Raw genomic sequence first — 18,261 nt, forward strand, 5'->3', positions numbered from 1 at the left:
TGTTTAAAATCCTGCAGATTGTCCCTTCTTGTCAGGCAGAGCTATGGATGGGGCAGGTGGGGCTTTTTGAGTCATTGGAAGAGACTTTAAAGCCCATCCAGTGCCACCTCTGCCATGGGCAGGGACACCTCCCACTGTCCCAGGCTGCTCCAAGCCCTGTCCAGCCTGGCCTTGGGCACTGCCAGGGATCCAGGGGCAGCCACAGCTGCTCTGGGAAATCCATTCCAGGGCCTGCCCACCCTCCCAGGGAACAATTCCTTCCCAATATCCCATCCATCCCTGCCCTCTGGCAGTGGGAGCCATTCCCTGTGTCCTGTCCCTCCATCCCTTGTCCCCAGTCCCTCTCCAGCTCTCCTGGAGCCCCTTTAGGCCCTGGAAGAGGCTCTGAGGTCTCCATGGAGCCTTCTCTAGGGCACTGAGGACCTCACCAGAGATTGGGAGGAGAAATCTCCTCAACTGTTGGGGGTCCAGAAGGTCTCCTTAGGAAGCCCCAAGTCCTGGAACCTGTGCCCAGGGCTGCATCGTGTCCCCCTGGGCAGGCAGTGCTGCTCAGGGCTCTGGGAGCTGAGGAGGGCTGGGAGCAGCAGGAGGGAGGGCAGGCTGCTGCTCCCCTTCCCAGCCATGCAGGGAGATGCCAGCCTGTCCCAGCATGGCTCTGGGAGCACTGGGCTGCTGCCACCCACACCTGCTTCAGAGCCACAGCAGTGACCTCACATCCTGCTTAAAACTTCTGTGCCTTTTCCCACCTGGATTTCGGTGCTGCAGCAGCGTTCTGAGCAGAGTTGGTTGCAGGTTTTCCTCTCTGACTTCTCCCATTTTCATTTCTTGTCTGCTGGCTCTTCCAGCCTGTGCTTGAAGCACCACAGACCACTGAGCACATAATGGCAATCCGTGGCAATCTCCAGGTGAGGGCTTGCAGGGAAGAAAAAAGAAGCAGATGGTTCCTCTGAGCAGCACCTCAAGCCTTCCCTGTAATCCCACAGAGAGGAGCTCCCAGAGCTGTAGGGCAGTGATGCTGAGGCACAGGAAGGGACCATCAAGGGACACTCTAAAATTCTGCATCTTCCAGGTTTCAGTGTAAGGTGGCAGATTGCCCGGAGCAGCTGGGGCTGCCCCTGGATCCCTGGCAGTGCCCAAGGCCAGGCTGGACAGAGCTTGGAGCAACCTGGGACAGTGGAAGATGTCCCTGCCCACTGCAGGGGCGGCACTGGATGGGCTTTATGGTCCCTCCCAACCCAAATCATTCCATGATTTTCTGCTAGGTTGGGATCACAGAGCACTCAGATACAGGGCAGAGACTCTGGAAGGACTCAAAGTGGTGCTGAGTCCACAACCAGAGTTTGGCCTTCCTGCTGAATTTGATGCATGTTGTTCATTTTTGCACACTCCTATTGCAGGAAAAGCTGGGTTTAAAAAATAAGGAGGGGAAAAGTTTCCTATCTGCTTTAAATTAAAATAAATCCAGAGCAGAGAAGGCCTTTTGTAAGGTCTGCTGAGTTAATGGATTCATAATGACTTTTAAAGCTTCACTTGGGTAAGAAATACTGTTCATTTCATAATTGCATATAAATATACTTTCTCATAATCCAGGACAGCATAGCAAAAGGAAATCTACTGGCTTAATTATAAATCTTTTTATTAGCTGGAACCCCGCTGGAATAAAAAAAAGCACCACATATTGTTTTTATCTAGGAGGAAAAGCATGGGGAAAGGAGGGAGGGGGATGTCTTGGGAATGAGTTATGAGGAATTAAACAGGAAAGAAAGCAACTGTGAGTGCTGGGGGGCAGCAGTGCAGGTACCGAGGGCTCCTGTGAGCACTTTCACTTTTCCAATCGATCCATGGGCACGGAGCATTCACACCCTGGCTTCCCCAGGAGCCTGCACAGCACATCAATTCTCTATCCAGTCAGTGGCTTTTCCAACGTGTATTTTTTTATCTCTTTGACCTACCGTGACCCCAGCTGAAGCAGATTTGTTTCTCCTTAGCTCCTGTCCACCTTGCTGGCACAGGCAGATTTCTCTTTTGGAGCTGGAGCAGGAAGCCGAGGTGGAGGGAGGGATGGGGACCTGCTGGATGCAGAGATGCCCCCAGGGATGTGCTCTGGCTGGGAGGTGCCACATGTGCGGTGTGCGGATGTCCCCGGAGCAGCGGGATGCTGGGGATGGCTGGCACCAGGCTTCTCTCTGGGAGGCAGCAGGGCTGAGCCCAGTTCTTCGGGCAGTTACTGGAGCAGAGCTTTGGGATCGCTCCCAGCTCCTCCCTGGGAGCTGAAGGATCGGGCTGCTCTGCCCAGCCCATCCATCACTCCCGGCTCCCTTTCGGGGGAACGTGGCACCCAAGTGCTGCTTTTAAAAACCAAAAGGAAACTAATTAAGCGCTTAAAGGTTGAACAGCCCATTTGCACCTGATGGAGACAAATGAGGCTGCCTCGTGCCCAGGAAAGCTGGCACTGCTCTCCTGCTCCCAGGTGGCTGTTTTTGCAATTCTGGGCTGCTGCAAACCCTGGCACTGCCAGGCACCTGCTGCCTCCTCTGTCTGCAGAGCTGGGATGGCTGTGCCGGTCCTGGCACCCACCTGCTCGGGGAATGTGGTGGGAGAGGTCCCTGGGCATCACGAGTCTGATGAGGAGCTGGGAAAGGGGCTCAGCCTGGAGAAAAGGAGGCTCAGAGGGGCCTTCTCACTCTCCACAGCTCCCTGGCAGGAGGGGGCAGCCAGGTGAGGGTCAGGCTCTGCTCTGAACTAATGAGAGGATGAGAGGACATCATTTTGAAGTGCAGCAGGGTAGGTGTAGGTTGGACACCAAGAGGAATTTCTTTGCAGGAAGAGTGATCAGACACTGGAATGGGCTGCCCAGAGAGGTGGGGAAGTCCCTGTCCCTGGAGGTGTGTGAGCAAAGACTGGATGTGGCACTTAGTGCCATGGTCTGGCTGATGGTGGTGGTGGCTCACAGGTTGGATTCTCTGATCTCAAGGGTTTTTTCCAACCTCAGTGACTCTGTGCTCTCTATAAATGCTCCTCACTGTGCTGTGATGCCCCACTGCGACAACTTTAATCTTCCTAGCCAAAGCCAAGCCCAAGAGCCTCCTGCTGCTACTCCTGGTCTTGCTCCCCTCCTGAACTTGGGTGCTGGAGTCCTCTGAGTTGTGTCTGAGATGAAACACAGCTGCTAAGTGGGAAATCTGAGGGGCTACAAGCAACTTCAGCTGAAAGAATATGTCATATTCTCTAGCTCTCTGGATACACCAGTTCTTTGAGAGAATTTAAAGTACCAGCATGGCTGGGCAAATAATTTCCCTGTTTATTTTGCCGTGTGTGTTGAGAAATCTGATGTTAATTTTTTCCTTTTTCGAGGAACCCAGGAATGTTTTATCCAAGATAAATTGTCAGCAGTTTTGGCCAGATCTTCCCCGGGTCTTGTATGTACTGATGGAGGTGGGAGGGAAAGAGAAAGCCAGAGCCAAACCAGAGAATTGAAGAAAAGCAAAGCAGAGCAGGACAGTAATATGCTTTTGGATTTCTTTTTCATGTTCTGAAAAGAAAATAGGGAGGCGAAAAAAAAAATCTCTTCTCTCACCCTTCCCTCCAGACCATGGAATTAAATCTATAACCATTAGAGAAACATTTTGACCCAGACATCTTTTTTCTCTCCACTCCTTCTCTCCATTCAAAAGCCTCCAAAGTGTCAGCATGTTTCCATGCAGGCAAGATGTGCATTGCATCTAAACAACATCATGTCAGTGTGGTGGAGAAAATTCCCACTGAGGGCCCTGCAGGTCAAAGCAAGCTAATGTATGATGCCCTCCCTTGCACTACTGAGCGTGAGTTGTGCTGATAAGACTCCGTTCTCTGTGTCTATTAAATCCTCTCTTCTATATAAGCAATGCAGGCACGGAGTTATTTACTTATTTTTCTGGCCTTCCTCCCCCCGTAAATTGTCATCCTCGAGCAGGGGGGACCTGCTGAGCCGCAGGATCTGGTGGTAGCCATCCTGGTTGTTTTTATTTTATTTTAATTCTGTTTTTCCCACTCTGTGACACTGCTAAGTTGTGTCTGGTTGCTTTATGTGCTGCTGTGACTTAGCTCGAGGGCCTGTCCTCACCTAGCACTGGGTGATTCCTCCCTCCCTGCTGTCCTGGGTGTGAGTTCTGGCTCCCTCTCAGCTCCTTTGGGAAGTGGCTGTGGGAAGCAGCTGATGTTTCACTGCTGTCTGAAGCACGTGCAGGATTTTTTTGGAAGGGAGCTGATTGGTTGGGAATGGTTCCCCTTGACCTCCACCCTCTCCATATTGCGCTTGTCCTGCACTGCCAGGGCACCGAGTCTCTTTCTCACGTTGCTCCTCAGCATGGGCATTTCAGTGCCCTTTCCCTATTTTCTGAGTCTTTTTTTATCCCAGCCTTGGGGTACCTGGGCTAATGAGGAATGTCCCCTCCGTGGGTGGCAGAGGAATGCTTCCAGCCCAGCCCAGCCCAGGGCTGGCTCATTAACCACGGCTGCGCCGGCACACTCAGCAAGGAGGGACAGAGGTCAAGCTGTGAAAGCTGCTCAAGTGGGGCTTTTTTAGGGAACTGCTGGAGCCTCTTAGAGGAGAGGCCTTGGGGACTCATTATGTGCTGCCAGTGTTGCAGGGTGTGAGTTGGCTGTGGATCTGTTGTTCCGTGTAAACAGGTACATGTGGCAGGTGTGGAGGGTCTCCTGTGCCTGCTGCAGGAGCAGAAGGATTGCTGGTCACAGGGAACTTGCAGGGTTTTGGGTAGGAAAGGTTAAAAGCAGGAAAAGAGGAGTATTTTGTATTGAGGACCTGCTGTTCCCGGGGCAAAGAGGGCGATGGCTGTGCAGGTGAGGGGCTCTGAGTGCTCACACTGTGGGGATAAGGACGTGTCTTTAGGAGTGATGGAAGGAGCTTGTGCCATGCAGAAAGAGCAAAAGATACAAGGGAAGACAGCCAGATAGACACCTTTAATCTTTTATATTAACTGAGTCTCTTTGCCTGTGGATTTGGGGAAGGCAGCTGGTTCCCTTAGAGCCAGGCTGGCAAATGAAAAAAGGGATGACGGGAGATCTCCGATGCTGAGAGTGGATAATGCTTGGAGGGGGCAGTACTGGGGAGGGGATGAGCAGTGAGGGGGGTGGGGGAATCACCAACATCTGCTCTCACACTCAGTCTTCACACTGATCCCTCCTTGAATCTGACAATCCGCCCCCCTAATCCCTAAATCCCAGCGATCTGTGCAGCCACCCGCCCGGCCAGCCATCCCTGCAATCTGCCCGTGCTGAGGGATCATCTGCTGGGCAGGACGGGGCCCAAATGAGACACTGCCCTTGTTGTCAGACACTGATGACTTTCTCCACCTGGCTGAGAGAGGCAGAGACAGGAATGAATCAAACAAGCGTCAGCTGCTGTGAGGAACAGCTCCCAGTGGGTCCTGAGGCAGCGGGGTTCAGCTGGGTTTGGGGGAGGGAGCAGTGAGCCCACATGTGACAAACGCGTTCACCCTCCTGTGGAAATGTACAAAGTTTAATAAAGGACAATAGGAGACAAGGACCACAGAGCAAAGGTTATTATGGCCGGGTGCATCTTGACACTCAGCCAAGACCACCCTGTTACCTTCGGGGATACCCCTTAAATACCTTTTAATGACATCAGCCTGTTGCATATTCATAAACAATTATGCACAGTAAACTTTTCCCCAAAATAGTTTACGTATTCCAAGAACTCTTTAGCATGGCTCTTCCTTGGATCCGCCTTTTTAGAGCATGCAGATTCCTTGGCTGTGGTTTTAGTCCTTTTTTATCATCACCTCCAGTTTTTGGGCCTTGGTCCACACTGTCTTTAATCAGTGAGTGCTGATGGTTGGCAGATCTGTACAGGTGTCCTCATCCTGTGTCCTTTGGATGTCCTCATCCTGTGTCCATTGGATGTCCTCATCCTGTGTCCATTGGATGTCCTCATCCTGTGTCCATTGGATGTCTTCATCCTGTGTCCTTTGGATGTCCTCATTCTGTGTCCTTTGGATGTCCTCATCCTGTGTCCATTGGATGTCCTCACCCTGTGTCCATTGGATGTCCTCATCCTGTGTCCATTGTATGTCCTCATTCTGTGTCCTTTGGATGTCCTCATCCTGTGTCCATTGGATGTCCTCATCCTGTGTCCATTGGATGTTATCCCACCCCAGCAGTCATTTTAACACAAGCACACTGATAGCAGCTGTTTCACTACTATGTCTAAGCCTAATCAATAACAGAAATAAAAACTATATCTTTATAACAAAGTTACTTTGACATCACACATATAAAATCCACTTCAATATTTGTGAAAAGCCAATATTGTAATATGTATCTATAACAAATCCAGCCTGCTGACTGTGTTCCTCTGGTCTCCCTCTGGGAGCCATGAAACATATCAGTCAAAATACAGGGCAAACCTGGGAGCGTTGCTGTGACTGCCCCCTGCCCTGTGAGTACCTCACATGTGTGTTCAGGCTCAGAAGTACAAAGTCATCTTGGCAGGAGGCTCAGCTGAGAGCAGCCAAGTCTGGGGAAATCTGAGTCAATTCTGAGGGCAGGAGTTGTGTGGGATTATCACATCCCTGCCAGTGTTTCATGCAGATGGAAAGGGAAGAAAATGAGAAACAACTCCCAGTGGGTCCTGAGACAGTGGATTCAGCTGGTTTAGGGTAGGGAGCAGTCAACCCAGAGCCTGCTGACTCTGTTCCTCTGGGATCCATGACATGTATCAGTCAAAATATAGGGAAAACTTTTCCCTGTGGGGCTGGTGCTCCAAACTCTGCTGGGGCTTCACCCACACAGCTCTTCAGGTCTAGACCCAGACCTACATCCCTTCATCTTTGCCTTCTCAGTAGTGGCATGGTTGTTGCTGATGTGCCCCTTTCAGTAGGCAGAGCTGTTCCTCCTCTGGGAAATGTCAGCCTCTCCAAATCCAGGCTTTGTGTGGACACCAGGGGTTTGCAGGCAGCCTTTGCCCTTCTGCACAGGGTTATCCCAAGGGGATGCTGGGGACTTGGATTCGCGTCCTGCATTAGGCTGGATAGGGGAGCAATGCAGGTTTCTGGGGAAGAGAGGGACATTTCCTGGAGGAGGGGCACATCCATGCTTGCTGCAGGGCTGGCTCCACCCCAAGGAACATCTCGGAGTCCAGGACATCTCTCTGGCTGCCCTGGCTGTCTCGAGACCCTGGCAGGGGTCTCGGAGACCTTGGTAAGAAGTCAAAAACAGCTGTGGCTTTGATTTTAGCCTGTGGAAAACTGCCAAGTTTATATGAGGAATTACAAGCCACAAGGGTTTGAGTAGCGTGATATATGAAATAACACAGGGTGGAAAAGTAGAATTTTGGGGATTTTTAGAATATAATTCAGGGGGTCAAGATGAAGGAATTTGGGTGTGTCCTAGCCTTCTCCTTCGTCTTGTCCTCCATATCTTGGTGTGATGGTGACACTTTTCTGTTGGTTTAAGGTAGAGATTCACTGTCTAACACAGATGACGGGAATTGGTAATAAATTGAAACAGACTATATGTAACTTTTGATATAAAAGGTAAACACCGCCCAAGAGGGCAGACAGAATGCCATGGCCTCCTTGCTGAGAGGATCTTGGCAGGTCAGAGAGAGAATGTTATAGATAAGAAGAAATAAACAACTTTGAAAGCGCAATCAAACACATTCCAGGCTCCGTCTTTGGCTGCATGGGCTGGGAAGCAAAGACTCTTTATGATCTCGGGGTCACCCTGACCATCAGAACCCCGAGACATCATCAGGAACACACTCGTGTTATTTTAAGGCTTTAAGCATTTTTGTTTTCCGAAGCTCACGTGCCAGGCTGTGGGTCCTCAGGTCCTTCAGACAGTACCTGGGGGGCCCAAAAAACCACAGGCTGGTGCAGCAGAGCTCAGGGATGGATTAGCACACATAAAATCCCAGCCCCTCTTCTTAAGGAAATGCGAGGTCCTTTAGAAGGAGGGAAAAACTCAGCTGTCTTTGCATTGAAACCTGTTGGCATGGAAAAAGTGCCGAGATGCCACCTGTCATCTCTTTAGCACCTTGTCAGTGGCTGAAGCCTCGTGCCCAGCCACAGGGGCTATTAGGGAATAGCTCAGCAGCTATTTTTACACTCCAGCCAGCTCTCTTGGGCGTGATTTTTCCCTAAGATTTTTCTCCCCCTCTGTCCTCCCAAAATTAGCTGAATTTTGACACAAAAGAAGTGATTGGAAAAATACCATGAAGAGAGGCCTCTTAAACCTTTCCTGACTCCTGGAAACGTGTCCCTGTGCTGAAGAAAAACGTCTGTGCTCTCTCTGGGAGGGAAACTGATGTTTGTTCCATGGCTTGTGGGCATTTTTATTGTGTTTGAGCTGGCAGTGACGCTGCTCTCAGGAAAGCAGGTGGATGTAGCCTGTCTTGTCCCCTCTAAAGGTGTGATCTGGCTCTAGGGAAAACCTTTGTGTGCTCTGGGAGTTCCACTGAGCCTGTCCAGTGTGACAAGTGCTCCAGAATTTTCTTGGCTCAGCAGAGGAAGCAAAGCAGTGTTTGCTTTTTGGGGCCATGTCCTCGCTGGCTGTTGGGGGTTTGTTGCATGCACAGTGTGATTTATTGCTGTGGGAAGAGCTGGGAAAAGCCCACGCCTGAGCTGGTGGTCAGTACTGGACATCCTGCAGCACAGGTGTCCTGTGATCCCTGGCTGGCAGGCTGACATGCAGGGATGTGCCTCTAATTACTGTGATTAGTGCTGCCCCAGTGCCAAGGCCAGCCCGCAGCTGCAGTTCCCCGGCACAGCCCTGGCACTTTAGTGGGAGTGATGTAAATGGCACTCAAAGGCTCAAGGCAGTTGGATGGAATGTGGAGGGAGTGAAAAAATATTCCATATGTGTTGCAGACCCCTGCAGAGGCACAAACTGACGCTGGAGTGATGATGCTCCTTTGGTGCCTTCCCTTTCTTGGGAAGGAACAGAGGAATGAAAGAGCCTTTGGGGCTGAGGCTGGCCATGCTCAGCTGGCCCTTGGGGTCCTGTGCCATGCCCCCAGCCCATGGGAAGCCAGGCAGTGAGAGCAGAAACAATTCAGCAATAGCAAAAGCGCTGGCTGGGTTCCCAGCCTTGCAGCCAAAGGAAAGACCTCCTGAGGCAGGTGGCAGGAGCTGAGCAGCAAAGCTCACACAAGGATGGGCGTCTGCCTCTGGAACCTGGTACCTCACGGGCCCAAAATATCAGTCAGGACCGAGGTGGCAGCGTCAGGGCCTGGTTTGTGGGTGGGAAAGTGGTGAGTGAGCAGCTCTGGCCAGGGTGAGCTGGCAGGGAAGGCTCCCATGGCACTCTGCCTGCTGCTCGGAGCTGCCTGTGGAACAGAAGAGCATTGGCATTCTTCAGGGCAGGGCAAAATTCAGAATCTTCCCTGAATCCGGCTGCCTGCTTTAAACAAAGCTTGTTTGCAGACATTTCCTCATCTCTCCTTCCTTGCTCTGGCTCCGCAGCAGCGAAGCCACAGGTTCTGCCAAGTCTGGGGAAATCTGAGGCAGTTTTGGGTGCAGGAGCTGTGTGGAGTGGGAATATCACATCCCTGCCAGTGTCTCTCAGTTGAAAAGGGTACAAAAAGTGTATTTTCCTCTCTCCTCCTTGCCAACAAAATAGAGGCTCCTTCTTGCTCTCCTATGGCTAAATCAGCTGAAGCCTTCCTTTTTGTTTAGGTAACCTTCTCTTATATGAAACATATACCCAGCAAGCCAGATTCATTACTTATTAATTTACAAAGTGGTAAATTTCAAAGCTGTCATAATGCTGAAGTCATGTTCACTTTAGTTATTCTGCATAATTAATTACAAAGTAATAATTTGTACATCATGATATTTTCATTCCAACATGAAAGCCAAAGACTTGGAGCCGTAACAGCCTCAGGCAGCAGTGAGGGCCGAAGGAGGTTTCCGGACGTGCCTGACTGAGGAGAATATCAACACAGCCTCGCTTCTGGGGAGGTTCTTCTTCCTTCTCGGTGTAATGACCCCTCCCCTGTGCTTGCAGGAGCTACCTGAGGACACATGGCTTCACCTCCAGTGCTGAGGGCACTTTGTGTGCCACAATACAAAAAAGATCGAGAGCTGTTAAAAAAGCACCCAAAGGAGGGACACACGAGATGGGAAAGGATCTGCAGGGGCCACAGGAGGAGAGCTGAGGGCACTGGGATTGTTCAGCTGGAGCAGAGGAGATGGGGGCAGAGCTCAGGGGCTGCAGCTCCTCCCAAGGGCAGCTCCCATCTCTGCCCTGGGACAGGGACAGCAGCCAGGGCACGGCTGGAGCTGGGCCAGGGCAGGTCAGGCTGGAGAGCAGGGAAAGGTTCTTCCCCAGAGGGTGCTGGCACTGCCCAGGCTGCCCAGGGAATGGGCACGAACCCGAGGCTGCCAGAGCTCCAGGAGCGTTTGGACAGCGCTGCCGGGGATGCCCAGGGTGGGGTTGTCAAGGGAAATTTAGGTTGATGTTAGGAAAAAGCTTTTCATAGAAAGAGTGATAAAGTTCTGGAATGGCTGCCCGGGGAGGAGGTGAAGTCACCATCCCTGGGTGTGTTTAACAAAGCCTGGATGTGGCACTGGGTGCCAGGGTTGAGTTGAGGTGCTGGGGCTGGGCTGGACTCGATCTTGGAGGTCTCTTCCAACCTGGTGATTCTGAGAATTCTGTGAATTGCTGGGGTGTCTGCGCAGGGCCAGGGGCTGGACTGGGTGATCCTGATGGTCCCTCCAGCTCAGAGCATTCTGTGATTCTCTGGAAAGGCCGCCCGGCAGGAGGGAAGGTTCCTGCTTCCCAAACCTTGTCTTGCACAGGTGGTTTGCACAACTGGTGCTGAGAACAACTTGCTGTGTGTCACAAAGAGCTTTCTGGTCCTCTCCTCGTGGTGATGTGGAGCTGAGCCTGCTCAGGGTGCTTCAGCACCTGCAGTGATGCTGCACCTCTGGGGCCTTCTAGAGATGGTAAAAGAGAGCAGGGTGAGGGCTGGAGGGGTGAACATAGTGCAGAGCACCATCACACTGTGCAGGATGTTGGAAAATAAATGTTGGCTTGGGAGGGAAGAAAGGCCAGTGTCAGGGGAGCTCCACAGGAAACAAGCCCCACGATTGCATTGATTTGTTCTTTTTGATGCTTGCTTTTATAAACAAAAGGAGCAGTGGATTGTGTCTGGAACTCCTGAAGAGCTGAGACAATGGACACAGGCCACAAACACATGTGCAGGGATGGAGCAGCAGCTTCTCCCCTCTGCACCAAACCCCTCTGAAGTGAGGTTTACACTCAGGGCTTCCCCCTGCCCCCCTGAGGGTGCTCTGAGCCTTCCCTTCTGCCCACGTTGCTTTGGAGGGGGTTGATCTCCTTTCCCAACTTCTCAGCCATGGAATTAAGAACTTCTCACTGACAGCTGAGAGGACTGGACTCACCCAACCCATGGGGCTCAGCTTTGGGTAAAACTTCAAGAGACTCCAGCAAAACTCCCCATGAGCTCAGTGGCACTGATTTCCCTCCAGACACAACGAGCCTTAGCAGCTCCATCAGCTGCACATCTTTGGTCTCTGTTTTACCACAGGATTCCTTCTCTCTCCAAAAAGCTCGGATTTTTGTGAGTTAATTCCTCTCATTTTTAGGTTTTCCTGAGACAAGCATGGCAGTTCCTGGCTTCAGTGTTTGTGGCTCACCTGGCCCTCGGGGAGAGTTCTGTTGTTGGTTTGTGATCCAGTTCCCCCTCAGAGACCTGGATGTTCTCCCTGTTGGTGCTGTTGGTCAGGCATGTCCCCAAGGTGATGCCACCTGGAAAGATTTCCCCAGGGGCTTTGGAGGCCCTGCAGGCCGAGGGGAAGGGAGGAGATGCAAAGGAGGACTTGCACCATGAGAGCAGTGAACATCCCCTGACCCTGGGCGTGCACCACAGGTGAAGTTTGAACGTGCAAGTGGAGAAATCCTCATGTGTGCACAAGGACAGCCCGTGCTTGCTTTTAATTGCCTGGCCAGGGGTGATGAATTGATCCCTTTGGATCTGGGCCCTTCACAGAGCGGGCAGGTCCAGTCTGATGTCGCAGCCAGGTCACAGTGGGCCACGGGTCACTCGTGTTTTACTGCCCGTGTCCAGCCTGCCCCTGTGGGAGCCTCCTGTGCAGCACCAAGGAAAGGGTAAGACCATCAATCTCCCACAGCCAAAGCCCTGCTCCCGAGCTGCAGCTGGCTCCCTTGGGAGTGTCACTTACCAGTCCTACTGCAGGAAAAGAGCTCCTGTGACAAGACTAATTCATTAACTGTGGTTGATGATGTCACATGCAATCGGAACGGCGAAGAGGACGTGAACAGGGAGGATTTCCCAACTTCCCTGCACTTCATGTCCTTCAGCACAGCCAGTCCTGACATCCCATGAGCAGGGAAATGCACCCGGGCTCCTCCAGCAAAGCCTTTGCAACCCTCTGGAATCAGGGCTGCAATTTTGATGAAGTCTGCCCATGTTGATTTCCTGGGAAAACAAAAACAAGATATTGAAAGCAAACAGCTTTCAAAAATTGAGTGGTGTAACGATAAACTTATAATTTGGGAATGGTTGCTACATTCACCATTGCAAAGATCAATCTATAGCCTTTGTGAGCTGGTGATTTTGCCCAGTCTTGAGAACTTATTTTAATCACTTGACGCTAATCTCATTTCCAAGCCTGAAAATGGTCCCAAACATTGAAATTATATGTTAATATAGCGAGATTGACAAAAGGAAGCTGCTTGTATCGACTTGGAATTAATGAAGCAATTCAGCGATGAACAATATCGCTGGCAGGAGGTGTTAAGGAGAATTGTTGCAGTTGTTAAATTTTGGCACTGAGAGGTCTCATTGCTAGAGGAGACGGTCGGATCACAGCGAAATGAAAATTACCTGGGAACTTCACAGGGTTTTAGTTATTCTGAGTCATTTCACAAGCAGGAAACAGGGAAGTGTGGGTGGGGGGACTCCTGGTTATCCACAAGTGCTTTTCTGCACTGGTGAGGGAAGAATCCTCTCTGCAGTTCTGTGATGGGGTGGAAATAACACTTTGCTCATCCAGGCTGGGCTGTGCCCCACTCCAGCCCCCGAGGATGAGCTCAGTCTTACTCTGTGTTACAGCAAAGACAGCTCTGGGGCAGAAGGGCTCTGACCATTCCAAGCTGTGAATTTACAGGTCCTGAAACAGAATCACAGAACCTTCTGAGCTGGAGGGACCCACAGGATCATCCAGTCCCATCCCTGGCCCTGCCCAGACCCCCAACAACCCCACCCTGGGCATCCCCGGCAGCGCTGTCCAAACGCTCCTGGAGCTCTGGCAGCCTCGGGGCCGTGCCCATTCCCTGGGCAGCCTGGGCAGTGCCAGCACCCTCTGGGGAAGAACCTTTCCCTGCTCTCCAGCCTGACCTGCCCTGGCCCAGCTCCAGCCGTGCCCTGGCTGCTGTCCCTGTCCCAGGGCAGAGATGGGAGCTGCCCTCGGGAGGAGCTGCAGCCCCTGAGCTCTGCCCCCATCTCCTCTGCTCCAGCTGAACAATCCCAGTGCCCTCAGCTGCTCCTCCTGTGGCTCTGTTCCCCTCCAAATCCTTCCCCATCCCCGTGTCCCTCCTTTGGGTGCTTTCTAACACTTTTTCATCCCGTGTTGAGGTGCCCAAAGATGCCCCAGGGCTGGAGCTGAGGCTGCCCCAGCCCAGAGCAGGGCAGGAGCATCCCCTCCTGGCCCAGCTGATGTCCCCAGGGCCCTCCTGGAAGTGCCAGGTGTGTGTTCCCAGCTGTCTGTGGCTCAGGTGTGTCCCTCTGCACAGCTCTGCAGGGTTGTGGAAAGCTTTGCTTTGCTGTGGGTTCCCCTTTTGTGGGACCCTCTTTTGTCTGGGGCTCCTTGCACAGCCTGGTTGCCAGCTTTGGCTTTCTGCAAAGTGCTCGTGGTTTGTGGGGCTGCTGAAAGCTCCAAAGCATTTCACCTTCCCCAGAGCTCAATTTGTGCTGCTTGGTGGTGTCAGCAGAGTGAGGGTTTGGAGGAGCCTGAGCCAGGCTTTGATTCCTTGACCAGTGATCCAGCCCAGCCAGAAGACACAGAGCATAAAGCTGCACATCGGGAGAAAAGGAAAACTTGTTAAGAAATAGAGTTTCTGTTCTTTGGAATCAAATTCCTCAGTAAGACTGCAGATAAAGATGCCAGGATGTGTTGCTGCTGTTAACATCTCGAGGCTTTGAACTCATACATGCAATACTTGAGAGACAATTTGGAGCAACTGAATTCAAGGCACAGCAAAAACGCTTTAGAAGCTGCTCGCTGACAGTGATAAACATGTGAAACAGGGAGGGACGTGCCCAGTGGATTTTGAAGTAGCTGCCGGTGAATCTGTTCCTCCAAGGGAGCCAGAGTTGAAAGTTGGAGCATGTTTACCAATTATTGACTCGCTGATTGATGGCTTAGGAAGATGAAGGAGACATGAAAACAGCAAGTTCCCCTCCAGATGAGGGAGATTCTGCTAGGGCGGGGCAGGACCATCACAGGCAGCCGTGGTGCTCCCTTTCCTCAGCTGGAAATCACATCTGGTTTGGGACTGTGCCTTTCCTCAGCTGGAAATCACATCTGGTTTGGGACTGTGCCTTTCCTCAGCATCCTGCAAGCACAGGCATTGATGTCCATGGACAGGTTTTTGCTCATCATTCTTCAGCTTCAAATGGATTTCGTGGTCCCTGGTGTTAATCTGTGCTCAGAGGCTGCAGCAAAGTGCCTGTGCTGCTCCCAGGTGTGCCTACACTGCAGCCTGGGGTTTTAGGGATAGAGGAGATTGGCAATGCTCTCTTTTTTCTTTTTTTTTCCTGCTTTCCCTTGCAGGAGGAGGGACCAGGGCTGCCTCTGTATCCCGCTGCTAGCTTTTCCTAGAGCTCTCTAAGAGACAAACCTTTGTTGAGGTAAAATACACAGCACTTTGAAATTACAGCTTTTTCTGGTTTGGTGCCTGGTTGAGGGTCCCAGCGGGCTGGGAGGTCTGTTCTGGTTGGATATTGAATACAGGTGGTTTATATTCACCAAAGTGAAGTTTCCTGTTGATCTGTCAGGAGCATACTGCAAACAAAATGTTTATTTTTAATCTCAAAGTGACTAAAAAAGGTAGATAACTTTTTTTCCTTGCAATAAAGAATGCTGGGGTTGAAAATACTTTCATTTAATGAGCTAAAGGTGTTCTCTGAATGTAGCTCAGATTTGCAAAATTACTTCCCCCTCTCTGACATTTTTTACTTGTCAACCCCCCTCAAAAAGCTGAGCTCTCTGGAAATGTCAATTTGGGGAAGCACTGCTTTGAATTTTGGGCTGGAGAAAATTCCAAATCTTCCTGTGAAAGTGTCTGTCAGGATCTTTATCCCTGTGCTGTGCCCGTGGCTTTCACTGTCGCCTCATTCCCTTGGTTCAAGGCTCCATGACCACATTTTGATGATGGAAGAGAATTTGTCAGGGGTCATGGAGTGAATCCATGGCTCAGGTGGGACCTCGGTCCAGGGCTGTGTCCAGACTTTGGCTTTTAACCACGACCCCATCCCTCTGCCCTGAGAATTAAACTAATTTGGGATCAGAGGCACAATGTGGGATTAGGGTGGAGTGTAAGGAGTGCTTTTGCTGGAGGGTTTGAGATGGAATTGAAACCTTCATCTGGGACTTATTCCCAGGTGCTGCAGGGTCTGTGGCCAGGGGCAGCATCTCTGCTCCTGGAAAAATGGATGTTCACAGAATTCACAGAATCACCAGGTTGGAAGAAACCTCCAAGACCATCGAGTCCAACCCAACCCCAACACCTCAACCAAACCCTGGCACCCAGTGCCACATCCAGGCTTGTTTAAACACACCCAGGGATGGTGACCCCAGCACCTCCCCGGGCAGCCATTCCAGAACTTTATCACTCTTTCTGTAAAAAACTTCCTAATATCCAACCTAAATTTCCCTTGGTGCAGCTCAAGGCTGTGTCCTCTGGTTCTGTCAGTGCTGCCTGGAGAAAGAGTCCAACCCCACCTGGCCACAGCCACCTTTCAGGAGTTGTAGGGAGTGATAAGGTCACCTCTGAGTCTCCTCCAGGCTGGACACCCCCAGCTCCCTCAGTTGTTCCTCACAGGGATTGTGTTCCAAGCCCCTCTCCAGCCTCATTGCCTCCTCTGGACACGCTCAAGCATCTCAATGTCCTTCCCAAACCGAGGGGCCAGAACTGTTCTGTGCTTTGGTATCCCAAAACTCGTCAGGAGGAACTCTGGGCGTCCCCAGGATGAAATGTGCCATGAAATGCAGCTCCACACCCTGGCAGAGGCTCTCCAAGGGGCAGCTGCAGCGTGTGGGACACAGATGGATTGTGCTGTGTGATTCCAGTGATCCCTGTCCATTCCCAGGCTCCCACAGCGCCCTGGGAAAGGCACGTTGGTCATTAATTCAAGCTACCTCAGCACATCAGAGCCTGCAAGGAGAGGGAAAAAGCCAATCCTTAAAGCCAATCCTGGGTGCAGAAAAACAGCCTCAGCTTGCTGGGATCAGGCACAGCAGCACAGAAATTGCTCACCCCGTATGCCAGGGAAATCTGGTGCCTCTTGGATGGATCTGCTCACACAGATTTCTGCCAAATTGCTGGCAAAGGGTCTCACTGGCTGCCTGGAGTTCAGTCCTGGCCCTTTTAGTCCCTGGATTGGTTCAGTGTTCTCTTAATTGCGACCTTCCCAGCTGGCAGGGCTGCTGTCCAGCCCATCCAAGGGATGCCCTGGGATGCAGGAGTGCCCTGGCAGAGCTCCCAAGGGCCAGCATCTCCAGGGAACCATTGGCTGGCCTGTGCCTAAATCCCACTGGCATTTCTGGTGGCACTTAATAGACTTGGTGTGCCTCTGCAAGTGCAAAATGATGGGACTGATGAGGTTTAGATTGGATATGATGGAAAATTTCCTCACTGAAAGGGTGCTCAAGCTCTGGGAAAGGCTGCCCAGGGCAGTAGTGGGGTCAGCATCTCTGGAAATGTTCAAAAATGCATAGGTGTGGCCTCTGGGGACATGGTTCAGTGGTGGCCTTGGCAGTGCTGAGGGAATGGTTGGATCTGGTGATCTGAGAGGGCTTTTCCACCTTTCCTGTTGGATCTGTTGTATTCCTGGGGCTGGGTGCTCACAGACCCTCCTGTGATGGTCCTGCTGCTCCTCCCCAGGGCTGGCTGTGCCTGGGGAGCTGCTGAGGACTCATTTTTGAGGAAAGATGTATCTCACATCCACCAGCACATGTAAAATGGCCTCAGCTTTGCTTCCATGGACCCATAGAATGGTTTGGGTTAGAAGAGACCATGAAAACATCTCGTTCCACCCCTTGCCATGGACACTTTCCACTCGAGGAAGTTCTTCTATTTGGGCAATTTTTTGTACTAAAAATCAGTGCTGTTAGGGAAAAGCAAGAGGAGCCTTGGCAGAGCACAGGGGCTGACAGTGAGGATTGGAAATGGACACGGGTGAGCAGTGAGAGCCCAAGGTAAGGACAGGCAGGGGAAAAAGATGTTTCTATTTGCAGGGTCTGTTTGAAACTAATGGAACAAGGAGGGGGGAAACACATTGTTTTTCTGCTCTGCAGGAGTTTGAATGTTAAATAAAGCGAGGCACTGAAATCCTCCTGCCAAAGCCCCAAGTGTTGGTGTTCTCAGGCACCTCTGTGTGTGTCTGGGAGCATCACAGGGGTTTGCAGTACAGAACCCCACTCTGGTTTGGGTTGGGAGGGACCTTAAAGCTCATCTCATTCCCCCCTGCCATGGACAGGAGCACCTTTCACCAGCCCTGGCTGCTTCAAGCCCTGTCCCACATGGAGCATCTCCTGAGCAGTCTGGTTTCTGCTGGCCTCCAAACTCTCCTTTCCTTGCTCAGAAATCAGTCCTGAGGGATGCTCTGCCCTCCCAGGTAGCCCCAGCATGGGCAGCCAGTCTGAGCCCTCATGGTGCTTTTTCCCCCTCTTACTGCAATATTCAGTGCCCCAATTCTCTGAGCCGTTTTTCCTGCCTTTATTTTCACTGCAAAGACACAATAGGTAACTAAAGGTAAGAGGCAGTGGATGGGAGGTGAAGCTTTTAGGAGTCCTGGGGATAGAACAGAGCAGTTTATCTTTCCTGGAATATTAGTTCAGGATTTTGCTCCTTTTTGACAAAAGAAAGTCCAGCTTGCCACGGGTTCCCTCTGATGATTCTGGGGTTTTGTGGGAAAAGCCATCCTTTTCTTTGGTGGAAAAAGCCAATCTTTCCTTTAGTGAAAAACCAGCT

The 18,261-nt window shown here is 51.5% G+C and overlaps 1 protein-coding gene across 3 annotated transcripts in view; it reads left to right on the forward strand.

Moving 5' to 3' along the window:
* KIRREL3 (kirre like nephrin family adhesion molecule 3) overlaps positions 1–18,261 on the forward strand; it is a 377,774-nt gene that overhangs the window by 30,737 nt on the left and 328,776 nt on the right. The window lies entirely within an intron of this gene.

The sequence above is a fragment of the Anomalospiza imberbis genome, chromosome 24, assembly GCF_031753505.1.
Source record: "Anomalospiza imberbis isolate Cuckoo-Finch-1a 21T00152 chromosome 24, ASM3175350v1, whole genome shotgun sequence".
Lineage (NCBI taxonomy): Eukaryota > Metazoa > Chordata > Aves > Passeriformes > Viduidae > Anomalospiza > Anomalospiza imberbis.